This window comes from Rhinoraja longicauda, chromosome 21 (genome assembly GCF_053455715.1).
Source record: "Rhinoraja longicauda isolate Sanriku21f chromosome 21, sRhiLon1.1, whole genome shotgun sequence".
In the NCBI taxonomy this organism is placed as follows: Eukaryota; Metazoa; Chordata; class Chondrichthyes; order Rajiformes; family Arhynchobatidae; genus Rhinoraja; species Rhinoraja longicauda.
The window spans coordinates 2453715-2468126 of NC_135973.1; the positions used below are offsets into that span (position 1 = coordinate 2453715).

General features: G+C 44.0%; 1 protein-coding gene across 6 annotated transcripts in view; it reads right to left on the minus strand.

The window, feature by feature from the left end:
* rbfox1 (RNA binding fox-1 homolog 1) overlaps positions 1 to 14412 on the minus strand; it is a 743628-nt gene that overhangs the window by 648246 nt on the left and 80970 nt on the right. The window lies entirely within an intron of this gene.

Here is a 14412-nt window from a genome sequence, read left to right on the forward strand (position 1 = left end):
TGGTTTTTTCCAAAATTTAAGTATTAATTTTTTCGCAGTTATTAGACTGTAATCAAGAAAATGTACCTGACTTACTGTAAAATTTGTAGTATGTTCTGATAATCCTAATATAATTAATTTTAAAAATCTCCAACCAGAAGTTTTGCATTTTTATACAAGTTACGAAAATATGAGTTAAATTAGCTTCTTGAAATTGACATTTATCACAAATAGGAGAGATACTAGGAAAAATCCTATTTAATTTCGTCTTCGAATAATGTAATCTATGTATTATTTTAAATTGTATTAAGGAATGTCTAGTATTCAATGAACATTGATGTATATGTTGTAAGCTTTCATCCCATATATCTTGCATTATAAATTGATTCAATTCGTCCTCCCATGCTCGTCTATAAGATTCTGATGACGGAATGTCAGTGTCAAGGAGAGTATTGTAAATAAAGGATATTAATTTATTTGAATTATAATATCGATTCAGGCATACATCAAGTGTTTCTGGACCTCTAAACTTATATTCTTGCATGTGTGATTTTACATAATCTCTAAGTTGTAAATATCTAAAATAATTATTAACATGTAATCCGTACTTCTGCTGTAACTCCTGAAACGAAAGAAAAGTTCCCTTATGATAAAGATCTCCCACCCTTTTGATTCCATAACTTTTCCATTGAGCAAAGCCTCTATCTAAGACAGACGGTTTAAAAGAAGGATTATTCGCAATAGGAAGGAAAACAGATAATTTACTCAATTTTAACGTAAGCTTTAATTGTTTCCAGGTACGGATAACACTATGTATAATGGGATTACCTCCATATGTTTTTTTATTTAAATTTATTGGAGCTAAGAGGATCGCACCAATATCAAATGGTAAACATTCCTCTTTCTCCATCTTTAACCAATCCGGTTGTTGATCAGAATCATCCAACCAGCAGGTTATATTTTTAATATTAACCGCCCAATAATAAAATAAAAAGTTAGGTAAAGCAATTCCTCCATTAATTTTAGACTTACATAAGTGTCTTTTATTTATTCTATGAGTCTTGTAGTCCCAAATAAAATTAGTAACAATTGAATCAATTTTTTTTAAAAACTTTTTTGGAAGATAGATCGGAATTGCTTGAAATAAGTATAGTAGCTGTGGAAGAAAGATCATCTTTATAGCATTACTACGACCAACTAATGATATAGGAAGTGTTTTCCAAAATTGGATATTTCTGTGTAATTTAGCAAGTAAAGGAGGAAAATTTGATTTAAATAAAGAAGTATATTTCCTAGTCACGTAAATTCCAAGATATTTAAACTTTTCATAGGCAATTTTAAAAGGAAATTGTTGAAGTATGGCCGGATTATGCTCCATTATTGGCATAATTTCACTTTTATACCAGTTAATTCTATAATCTGAAAATGAACCAAATTGAGTTATGAGATTTAATAAATTCGGAATGCTAATTTCTGGCTTTGTAATATATATTTTACACATCATCCGCATATAAAGAAATTTTATTGGTTGTATGTTTAGTGTTGTAGCCATGAATATCTGAATTTGATCTAATACTCTCAGCAAGTGGTTCTATAATAAGGGCAAATAAAAGTGGTGATAGTGGACATCCTTGTCTACAACCCCTAGCTAAATGAAATTTAGATGACAGCATTTGATTAGTTAATATTCTAGCTGTTGGGGATGTATATAAAAGTTTCACCCATGCACAAAAATTTTCACCTAGTTGAAATTTTTCCATCACTGAGAAAAGATAGGGCCATTCTACTTGATCAAATGCTTTTTCAGCATCTAGCGAGATGATTGCTAAATCTTCATTTAATAGTCTATTTGAATAAATCATATTAAACAAGCGTCTCAAGTTGAAAAATGAATATCGTTTGGCTATAAAGCCTGATTGATCGGGGTGTATCAATTTGTCTATAACTAGACTTAATCTCTGAGCTAAAATTTTCGCTAATATCTTCTGATCAGTATTTAAAAGAGCTATTGCCCTATACGAACCAGGGTCTTCAGAATCCTTATCTTTTTTAGGAATGAGGATTATTGTTGATTCAGTCAGAGTTTGTGGCAATCTCTGTTGTTTAAAGGCGTGACTATATACAGTTTGCAAACGTGGAGAGATCAAACCACTAAATTTTTTATAAAATTCATTATTTAAGCCATCAGGGCCAGGAGTCTTCCCGTTTTTCATGGATTTAATAGTCTCTTCAACGTCTTTCATAGTTATTTCTGCGCCCAGTAAATTTCTATCACTCACATTCAAACCAGGAAGGTTACATTCCTGCAAAAACTTTTGCATCTGCGCAGAAGTATCTGTTATTTTTGATGAATATAATGACTGATAAAATTGCAAAAATCTCTGATTAATATCCTTAGGTAGTTTAAGCAAATCTCCATTTTCTGATCTAATTTTATGAATTGTAGAATCATCTTCTAATTTACGGAGTTGACGTGCTAGCAATTTCTGTGGTTTATCTCCAAATTCAAAATCCCTCCTAGATTCTGCCTGACCTGCTGAGTTACTCCAGCATTTTGTGATACCTTCAATAGACAATAGACAATAGGTGCAGGAGGAGGCCATTCGGCCTTTCGAGCCAGCACCGCCATTCAATGTGATCATGGCTGATCATTCTCAATCAGTACCCCGTTCCTGCCTTCTCCCCATACCCACTGACTTCGCTATCCTTAAGAGCTCTATCTAGCTCTCTCATCAATGCATTCAGAGAATTGGCCTCCACTGCCTTCTGAGGCAGAGAATTCCACAGATTCACAACTCTCTGACTGAAAAAGTTTTTCCTCATCTCAGTTCTAAATGGCCTACCCCTTATTCTTAAACTGTGGCCCCTTCGATTTGTACCGGCATCTGCAGTTATTTTCCTACACAATTAGTCTCAAGAAGGTATCGCAAAATGCTGGAGTAACTCAGCGGGTCAGGCAGAATCTCTGGAGAGAAGGAATGGGTGACGTTTTGGGTCGAGAACCTTCTTCAGACTGCCTGACCTGCTGAGTTACTCCAGCATTTTGTGATACCTTCGACTTGTACCAGCATCTGCATTTATTTTCCTACACAACTTGTCTGCAGAATATCTCTGCCAGCATTGGGACAAAGAGTCGGGCAGTCAGTGTCCGCAGAAGTTGATCAAACTGAAACTTTGCAGCAAAAAAAAAATCACATCTTTCTAGAAAGATATTCTTGCTATTGAGGGCGTGCAGCTTAGGTTTACTAGGTTAATTCCCGGAATGGCGGGTCTGTCACATGTTGAAAGACTGGAGCGACTAGGCTTGTATACACTGGAATTTAGAAGGATGAGAGGGGATCTTATCGACACATATAAGATTATTAAGGGGTTGGACACGTTAGAGGCAGGAAACATGTTCCCAATGTTGGGGGAGTCCAGAACAAGGAGCCACAGTTTAAGAATAAGGGGTAGGCCATTTAGAACGGAGATGAGGAAAAACGTTTTCAGTCAGAGAGTTGTGAATCTGTGGAATTCTCTGCCTCAGAAGGCAGTGGAGGCCAATTCTCTGAATGCATTCAAGAGAGAGCTGGATAGAGCTCTTAAGGATAGCGGAGTCAGGGGGTATGGGGAGAAGGCAGGAACGGGGTACTGATTAAGAATGATCAGCCATGATCACATTGAATGGTGGTGCTGGCTCGAAGGGCCGAATGGCCTCCTCCTGCACCTATTGTCTATCGTCTATTGTCCATGGGTGGTGTAGCGGTAGAGTTGCTGCCTCATAGCACCAGAGACCCGGGTTCAATCCTGACAACGGGTGCTGGCTGTGTGGGGTTTGTACGTTCTCCCCGTGACCTCCGTGGGATCGGTTCCTTAAACATATGGATAGCTTTAAACATGAAGAGCTTTAAATGCACAACGGGCAAGTTCAAAGGTCCAATGCTCTACATGGTCCTCCGTCACCAGTGATGGAGAGAATGCAGTACAGTTTTTTAGTCTGGAGATGCACCATGGAAACAGGCCCTTCGGCCCACCGAGTCCATGCTGGCCATTGTTCACAAGTTGACACTAGTTCTACGTTATCCCAATTCCACACCCAGTCCCTAGGCCTTGGGGGACATTAATACTGTCAAGAGAGAATGCCCCATGAGTTTTATTGTCATTTGTCCCACAAGGGAACAATGAACAACTGACTTATGGCAGCAGCTACAGGTTTATAAACGGAGTAGCCAACAGACCTTCAAGACCAAGTTGGAAACAGTCAATATTAAGATGTTGACCTTTAAGCTCCACTTTAATATTTAATCGTGACTTGGCACATGACCCTCCTAACATATGCGACAACCAGTGATGGTGATTATTGATCGAGATACAACAAATACAGAGATAACACAGCTACAGAAAATGCTACGTTACTGAGGCCAATTAACCTGCACGTCTTTGGAATGTGGGTGGAAATTGGAGCACGTGCAGAAAACCTGCCTTGTCACAGGGGGAATGTACAAACTCCGTACAGGCAGCACCCGAGGTCAGGATCGAACCCGGGTCCCTGGCGCTGCGAGGCAAGGTGCTGGAAGAACTCAGCGGGTCAGGCAGCATCGATGTGCTGGAGGAACTCAGTGGGTCAGGCAGCATCGATGTGCTGGAGGAACTCAGCGGGTCAGGCAGCATCGAGGTGCTGGAGGAACTCAGCGGGTCAGGCAGCATCGAGGTGCCGGAGGAACTCAGCGGGTCAGGCAGCATCGAGGTGCTGGAGGAACTCAGCGGGTCAGGCAGCATCGAGGTGCCGGAGGAACTCAGCGGGTCAGGCAGCATCGATGTGCTGGAGGAACTCAGCGGGTCAGGCAGCATCGATGTGCTGGAGGAACTCAGCGGGTCAGGCAGCATCGATGTGCTGGAGGAACTCAGCGGGTCAGGCAGCATCGATGTGCTGGAGGAACTCAGCGAGTCAGGCAGCATCGATGTGCTGGAGGAACTCAGCGGGTCAGGCAGCATCGAGGTGCTGGAGGAACTCAGCGGGTCAGGCAGCATCGAGGTGCTGGAGGAACTCAGCGGGTCAGGCAGCATCGATGTGCTGGAGGAACTCTCATCTTTACATTTTACTGCCATCCCATAAGGTCAAAAAGTCATACGTACTAAAAAAGGAGCAGAATTAGGCCATTCGGCCCATCTAGTCTATTCTGCCATTCTATCTCTCCCTCCTAACCCCATTCTCCTGCCTTCTCCCCACAACCTGAACTGAGATGAGGAAAAACTTTTTCAGTCAGAGAGTTGTGAATCTGTGGAATTCTCTGCCTCAGAAGGCAGTGGAGGCCAATTCTCTGAATGCATTCAAGAGAGAGCTAGATAGAGCTCTCAAGGACAGCGGAGTCAGGGGGTATGGGGAGAGGGCAGGAACGGGGTACTGATTGAGAATGATCAGCTGTGATCACATTGAATGGCGGTGCTGGCTCCAAGGGACGAATGGCCTCCTCCTGCACCTATTGTCTATTGTCCAAGACTCTCCCACCAGTGGAAACATCCTCTCCACATCCACTCTATCCAGGCTTTTCACTATTCTGTAGGTTGCAATGAGATCCCCCCTCATTCTTTTCAACTCCAGCGAGTATAGGTCCAGTGCCATCAAACACTCCTGTGCCTTCATTTAACCTGAGCCAGGACCTGGGTCTTAGTCTCGCTAATTGACATTAAGTAGGGGAGAAAGTAGTGAACGGCAGTTTCAAGGCGAGAGAAATCGAGTCACCTTCAGCAGTCAAGGCCACGAAACGTGCAGGAAGGTGGGGAACCAAGAGAGGCCACGTGCTTCATGGTCATCAGATGTGAATAAAGCAAAGTCAGGGGAAATTTACACCTGCTCTACGTCTTTGTACAAAGCCCTCAGAACAAGGTTGAAGTCACAGCATGAACGCAGTGGACATCACCACTTTATTTTGATTGTGGGCATGGAGTCATCCATGATGACCAAGGATATATATATATATATATATATATGTGTGTGTGCATGTGTGTGTGTGTGCGTGTTTTTTACGTGTGTGTGTGCGTGTGTGTGTGCGTGCGCACGCGCATGTTTTTTATGTGTGTGTGCATATGCCTGTATAGGAACTGCATACACACATATATGCATATGTACACGTACACACAATATATATATATATACATATATATATATGCACACACACATTTATATACATACACACACCCACTCTGTTACTCCAGCACTCTGTGAAACGTCACCTATCCATGTTCTCCATGTTAACATAGAGGCAGAAGTTTCACAAAATGCTGGAGTAACTCAGCAGGTCAGGCAGCATCTCGGGAGAGAAGGAATGGGTGACGTTTTGGGTCGAGTCCCTTCTTCAGACTGATGTCAGGGGGGGCGGGACAAAGGAAGGATATAGGTGGAGACAGGAAGATAGAGGGAGATCTGGGAAGGGGGAGGGGAAGAGAGGGACAGAGGAACTATCTAAAGTTGGAGAATTCAATGTTCATACCACTGGGCTGCAAGCTGCCCAAGCGAAATATGGGGTGCTGTTCCTCCAATTTCCGGTGGGCCTCACTATGGCACTGGAGGAGGCCCATGACAGAAAGCTCAGACTGGGAGTGGGAGGGGGAGTTGAAGTGCTCAGCCATCAGGTTGGTTAAGGCGGACTGAGCGAAGGTGTTGAGCGAAACGATCGCCGAGCCTGCGTTTGGTTTCGCCGATGTAAGGAAGTTGACATCTAGAGCAGCGGATGCAATAGATGAGGTTGGAGGAGGTGCAGGTGAACCTCTGTCTCACCTGGAAAGACTGTTTGGGTCCTTGGATGGAGTTGAGGGGGGAGGTAAAGGGACAGGTGTTGCATCTCCTGCGGTTGCAGGGGAAAGTGCCCGGGGATGGGGTGGTTTGGGTAGGAAGGGACGAGTGAACCAGGGAGTTACGGAGGGAACGGTCTCTGCGGAGCGCAGAAAGGAAAACGGTCTCTGCGGAACTCAGAAAGCCTTAACATAGAAGTCACCTGCATGAAATAAACTAAATTGTACGGCATTTGTAATAAAACTAGACATTCTCGATGTTCGTAGTTGAGAGGACCACCAGGTGCAACGTCCACTTCCAAAGAACCTGCTGCATCTCATTTCAGACATCCTCAAATGCTAGATAGGCACAAAGTGCTGGAGTAACTCAGCGGGTCAGGCAGCATCTCTGGAGAGAAGAAATGGGTGACGTTTCAGGTCGAGACCCTTCCTCAGACTGAAGAAGGGTCTCAACCCGAAACGTCACCCATTCCTTCTCTCCTGAGATGCTTCCTGTCTCGTTGAGTTACTCCAGCATTTTGTGTCTATCTTCGGTTTAAACCAGCGTCTGCAGTTCCTGCCGACACATCCTCAAATGCGATACAGCTCTGGAGTTGCTGCATCCATTTTTCACAAAATAAATCGAGGCGGCACGGTGGCGCAGCGGTAGAGTTGCCGCCTCACAGCGCCAGAGATCCGGGTTCCATCCTGCCTACGGAGTTTGTACATTCTCCCCGTGACCGCGTGGGTTTTCTCCGGGTGCTCCGGTTTCCTCCCACACTCCAAAGACGTGCGGGTTTGTAGGTTAATTGGCTGCTGTAAAATTGTAAATTAACCCCTCGTGTGTAGGATAGTGTTAGTGTGCAGGGATCGCTGGGCGGCGCGGACACGGTGGGCCGAAGGGCCTGTTTCCGCGCTGTATCTCTAAACTAAACCAGGAATGCCATAAATAGCAAAGCAACAAATGGTCAAATTACAGAGTGCTGGAGGAACCCAGTGGGTCAGGAATCGTCTGTGGAGATGATGTTTTGGATCTGAACTGTTCCCATTTTTTTTTTTTAAAATATTTTATTTAAGTTTTAACAGACCTCATACGTTATACATTATACATTTCATAGTAAACAATAGTAAACAATAGTCACTAACTATAACTTCGATTATACACGTATTGTTCTGTATTTTCTCCCCTCCCCCCACCCCTCAGTTAAAAAGAAGGAAAAAGAAAAAGCAGAAGAAAGAAAGAAAGAAAGAAACCTGGAGTCCCGAGGGAGTCACTTCCGAGTAATTTCTTTTTAAATTCTTGCTAGGTAACAAAGCAATCTTGAGTTTAAATACTTCCTATTCTTAATCCTAACTTTGCCATGAATGGGTACCACACCTTCAAAAAGAAGTCATATCCATTTCTCAGATTACACGTTGCTTTTTCTAATGGGATACAACTCCGCATTTCTGCATGCCATCTTTCGAATCTTATTTCATTTTGTTCTTTCCATGTAACCGCGACACATTTTTTTGCTACTGCTAATGATATTTTGAGAAATCTTTCCTGATGTTTATCAATACTTAGCTGTGGTATTATTCCTTTTGTATCTCCTAGCAAAAACAACATTGGATCCATTGGTATGATCTTATTCATCAATTGATCTAAGAACTTTTTTAGGTCTTGCCAAAAAGGAAATTTCCTTCTGACATGCCCATGTAGAGTGTATAAAAGTGCCCACGTCTTGGTTGCATCTAAAACACCTTTCAGTTAAGTTTAGTCTAAATTTATTTAATTTTTCCGGGGTTAAATATAGTTGCTGCAAAATATTATACTGTACTAAGCTATACCTCACATTAATAGTATTTTTCATAATATCTAGACCCAGTCTTTCCCAACTTGGTTCATCAATAATAATATTAAGATCTGTTTCCCATCTTTGTCTTGCTTTATTAATTCCTATCTTTGGACTAGCTATCTGTAGTAGTTTATACATTGATGATATAAATTTTTTAATTCCCTTACCCTGAATCAAGGATTCGATTCCTTTAATCTGAAATAGAGACATTGAATTTCCTAACTTTTCCCTTAAAAAAAGATTGTAATTGATAATAGAAAAAAACACTATTCCCTGGAATTTGATATTTATTTCTCAATTAAGAAAATGTCAAAAAGATATTCCCTTCATAGCAATCTCCTATATTTTTAATACCCTTCTGTTCCCAGAGTTGTAGTATTTGATTATTCCAAGCAAACGGCAATAATCCATTTTTTACTAATGGAGTTTTAGCTGTTAGACCATTTGTCTTGTTTCTGCCCCTTACTCCGTCCAACCTGCCCATTCCATGTGGACGAAGGGTCTCGACCCGAAACGTCAGCCATTCCTTCTCTCCTGAGATGCTGCCTGACCCACTGGGTTGCTCAAACACTTTGTGTTCTGCACAAGATTCCAGCATCTGCAGTTCCTGGTGTCCACACATCTTTGCTCTGCTCGGCTTGTACTCGCTGGAATTTAGAAGATTAAGGGGGGATCTTATAGAAACTTACTACATTCTTAAGGGGTTGGACAGGCTAGATGCAGGAAGATTGTTCCTGATGTTGGGGAAGTCCAGAACAAGGGGTCACAGTTTAAGGATAAGGGGGAAGTCTTTTAGGACCGAGATGAGAAAGTTTTTTTTCACACAGAGTGGTGAATCTGTGGAATTCTCTGCCACAGAAGGTAGTTGAGGCCAGTTCATTGGCTATATTTAAGAGGGAGTTAGATGTGGCCCTTGTGGCTAAAGGGATCAGGGGGTATGGAGAGAAGGCAGGTACGGGATACTGAGTTGGATGATCAGCCATGATCATATTGAATGGCAGTGCAGGCTCGAAGGGCCGAATGGCCTACTCCTGCACCTATTGTCTATGTTTCTATGCTTCTATGTTAAGACTGTTAATTGTGTTCAGACAAACAAAAATACTGCCATAATTTTACATCACACAAAGGCATCTCAAACATCAGGCTGAGCACAAAGACAAGCAATATTACAAGTTTCAGTTGGCAGATGGGACTTACAACAAAGATCTGCTTTGAGTATTATCACTTTCCACAATTATAAATAGCAGTTTAATTGTTGCTAAGAAACTAGTTCAGCTGTGATTCCTCTTTGTTTTTTTTATATGAATTTAAGAGAGAGTTAGATAGAGCTCCAGGGGCTGGTGGAATCAAGGGGTATGGGGAGAAGGCAGGCACGGGTTACTGATTGTGGATGATCAGCCATGATCACAATGAATGGCGGTGCGTACAGACTCGAAGGGCCGAGTGGCCTCCTCCTGCACCTATTTTCCACGTTTCTATGTTTCTGTATATTAACGAATAATTCCACCGATTATCCACGGTGGTTTGTGAGGAGGGGGGATGGACAGATTGGATGCACAGAGTCGCCCACCCAGGGTGGGAGAATCAAGAACCAGGGGACAGAGGTTTAAGTTGAGAGGGTAAAGGATCAATGGGAACCTGAGGGGCACCTTGTTGACACAGAGGGTGGTGGGTGTATGGAACGAGCTGCCGCAGGAGGTAGTTGAGGCAGGTACGATGACAACATTGAAAAGGCACTTGGACCGGTACATGGATAGGAAAGGTTTAACAGGATATGGGCTGAGTGCAGGCAAACAGGACTACTGTAGATGGAGCAGCTTGGTCGGCAAGGGAACGCTGGGCTGAAGGGCCTGTTTCCGTGCTGTGTAACTCCATTACTAAGAATTCATTGTACTGCTGAGAGTTTTTTTCAGATATTGAACTTTTCTAAAGTCTCAAGTAGATTATTGGTTTAGAATAAAGAGATGTTAGATTCTGGAGTCATAACATTATACATTATTGAAGCCTGCCCTTTTGGGCAAACTTTTCCATGCCTTCCAACATGTCCCATCTACACTAGTCCCACCTGCCCATATCCCTCTAAACCTGTCCTATCCGTGTACCTGTCCAAGTACCTTTTAAATGTTGTAATCTTCTTGGTTAGAACAGGGTGTCAAGGGTTATGGGGAGAAGGCAGGAAAATGGGATGAGGAGGCAGAGATCAGCCATGATTGAATGGCGGAGTGGACTCGATGGGCCAAATGGCCTAATTCTAACATAGAAACATAGAAAATAGGTGCAGGAGGACGCCATTCGGCCTTTCGAGCCAGCACCTCCATTCATTGTGATCATGGGCTGATCATCCACGATCAGTAACCCGTGCCTGCCTTTTCCCCATGTCCCTTGATTCCGCTAGCCCCTAGAGCTCTATCTAACTCTCTATTAAATTCTACTCCTATAACTTGTGAACTTGTGAACCTCCTCTGGCAGCTTGTTCCACACACCCACCCACCCATCCACCCTCTGCGTGGAAAAAGATGCCCCTCGGGTTCCTATGAAACCTTTGCCCTCTCACCTCACACAATTAAAGCATGGAACAGTCTTCACCCAACCAGACGCAACTACATTTAAGGCAGCTCTTCTTCTCCAAGAAGCCCTTCTTGCTGAAGTCCACACTCCGCCACCTCCAGTTTAAATTCCATTTGGAATATTTTGGAGGACCAAGAACAAGAAGAACCTCCAACCCATTTCTCCTTGGTTCTTTGATAACTCATTCCAGAAACCCACAATGGAATGTCGGCCTTCATAACAAGAGGAGTTGAGTATAGGAGCAAAGAGGTCCTTCTGCAGTTGTACAGGGCCCTAGTGAGACCGCACCTGGAGTACTGTGTGCAGTTTTGGTCTCCAAATTTGAGGAAGGATATTCTTGCTATTGAGGGCATGCAGCGTAGGTTTACTAGGTTAATTCCCGGAATGGCGGGACTGTCGTATGTTAAAAGACTGGATCGACTAGGCTTGTATACACTGGAATTTAGAAGGATGAGAAGAGATCTTATCGAAACGTATAAGATTATTAAGGGGTTGGACACGTTAGAGGCAGGAAACATGTTCCCAATGTTAGGGGAGTCCAGAACAAGGGGCCACAGTTTAAGAATAAGGGGTAGGCCATTTAGAACGGAAATAAGGAAAAACCTTTTCAGTCAGAGAGTTGTAAATCTGTGGAATTCTCTGCCACAGAAGGCAGTGGAGGCCAATTCTCTGAATGCATTCAAGAGAGAGCTAGATAGAGCTCTTAAGGAGAGCGGAGTCAGAGGGTATGGGGAGAAAGCAGGAACGGGGTACTGATTGAGAATGATCAGCCACGATCACATTCAATGGCGGTTCTGACTCGAAGGGCCGAATGGCCTCCTCCTGCACCTATTGTCTATTGTCTATTCTTGCTAAAGTCCATACTCCGCCACCTCCAGTTTAAATTCCATTTTGGAGGACCAAGAACCAAGGACAAGAAGAACCTCCAACCCATTTCTCCTTGGTTCTTTGATAACTCGTTCCAGAAACCCACATGAACCGAAGGGACGACTTTTACCACAGTTTGGATTCTTGCGACCAACATTACGTGTTACCTCTGACACGTAACCTCCTAAATTGGCATTTGTTGACGTGGTTTCAAGGGTAGGAGGAATAAATGTCAAGCGGTACGTTGGCGCATTTCAATGAGCTACGCGGTGTTTAAAACCTGCAGCAAGATTTCTCATTAGCAAACAATTACTGTAATAAAGGCAGGGATTTATAGAGCGGGCAGAATTCTTTAGCAAAGGAGAGTTAGCAGGATGTCAAGGTAGTTGCTTGTGATGCTCCACTCCGTGTTACTCTTTCAAGCCTGTCCCCTCTGGATAACCACAGCAAGAAGCTTGTGTAATGAATAATATATTTGCACAGACACTTAATTAGGGCAGGGGAAAAGCAATGGTGAAAACAAGCGAGGCAAATAATTAGATGTCAATTACCAGGCTCGGGCTGGGGGAATGATTTGGACGCTGACTTCTGACAGCAAAAGCCACAGGAATCTCCACAAACATGACATTCGGAAATGTTCGCCGTTACATTAGAAAATGTGCTGAGACCGTAACTCACTGAAACGACCCCGGGAAAGGTGCACGTGAAAATTGTCCCCCCGAAACCTTGTTAAAGAAACACAGAAACACAGACAATAGTTGCAGGAAGAGGATATTAGGCCCTTCGAGCCAGCACAGCCATTCAATGTGATCATGGCTGATCATCCAAAATCGGTACCCCGTTCCTAACCCTCTCCCCATACCCCCTGACCCATCTACGTTGTGCCACTGTGCACTCACAAGGAACAGGAGTAGAATTTGGCCATTCGGCCCATCGAGTCTACTCCGCCATTCAATGATGGTTGATCTATCTCTCCCTCCTAACCCCTATTCTCCTGCCTTCTCCCCATAACCCCTGGCAACTGTCACGCGTGCGTTTGTGCGTTTGTGCATGCGTGCGTTTGTGCATGCGTTAGTGCGTGCATTTGTGCGTGCATGCGTTTGTGCATTCGTTTGAGCGTGCGTGCGTTTGTGCGATTGTGCATGCGTTTGTGCGTGCGTTTGTGCGTGCGTAGTTTGAAATATACAAGTGAGGGACCGTCAGTCTGCAAAGATCACCCCCAAAAGCACACCTTTGTACAACTTTAGACTTAGCAATCCACAAAACTGGATTGCCACCAAAAACACATCACGAGGGGAATGGACAGGGCGAGTATTTGGAGTCCTTTACCCAGGGTGGGGGAATCAGGAACCAGAGGACATGGGTTATGGTGAGTGGGGAAAGATTTACGGGAACCTGAGGGGCAGCTTTTTCCACACAGTGGGTGGTGGGTGCATGGACCGAGCTGCCAGAGGAGGTCATTGAGGCATGGACTATAACAACATTAAAAAGATAGTTGGGTGCACATGGATAGGAAAGGTTTCACGGATTGTGGGCCAAATGCAGGCAGGTGGGACACTGGCTTAGATGGGGCATGTGGGTCGGCATGGGCAAGTTGGGCTGAAGGGCCTGTTTCCATGCTGTATGAGTCCAGATGCCTTGGTGGGCAATGGCCCGGGCGGCCGTCATTGGTGGAGCGGGAGCACGTGGCCGCTGGCTGAATGTGGTCACGTGGGGCGCGGGGCGGTGACGTCACCCTTTGTCCCTTATTTGGGAGTGAAGAAGTTGGCAACAACCCTATCAATATGGGACAAGGGCGGTCCCGTACGGGACAAACTAATTTAGACAATAGACAATAGACAATAGGTGCAGGAGTAGGCCATTCAGCCCTTCGAGCCAGCACCACCATTCAATGTGATCATGGCTGATCATTCTCAATCAGTACCCCGTTCCTGCCTTCTCCCCATACCCCCTGACTCCGCTATCCTTAAGAGCTCTATCTAACTCTCTCTTGAAAGCATCCAGAGAATTGTCCTCCACTGCCTTCTGAGGCAGAGAATTCCACAGATTCACAACTCTCTGACTGAAAAAGTTTTTCCTCATCTCAGTTCTAAATGGCCTACCCCTTATTCTTAAATTGTGGCCCCTGGTTCTGGACTCCCCCAACATTGGGAACATGTTTCCTGCCTCTAACGTGTCCAACCCCTTAATAATCACCCATTCCTTCTCTCCCGAGATGCTGCCTGACCTGCTGAGTTACTCCAGCATTTTGTGAATAAATCCCTTAATAATCTTATATGTTTCGATAAGATAATAATCTTATATGTTCCGATAAGATAATTTAGCCCAAAATACGGGATGTCCCGGCTAATACGGGACAGTTAGCAACCTTAGGATCGAACCCGGGTCTCTGGCGCTGTGAGGCAGCGTT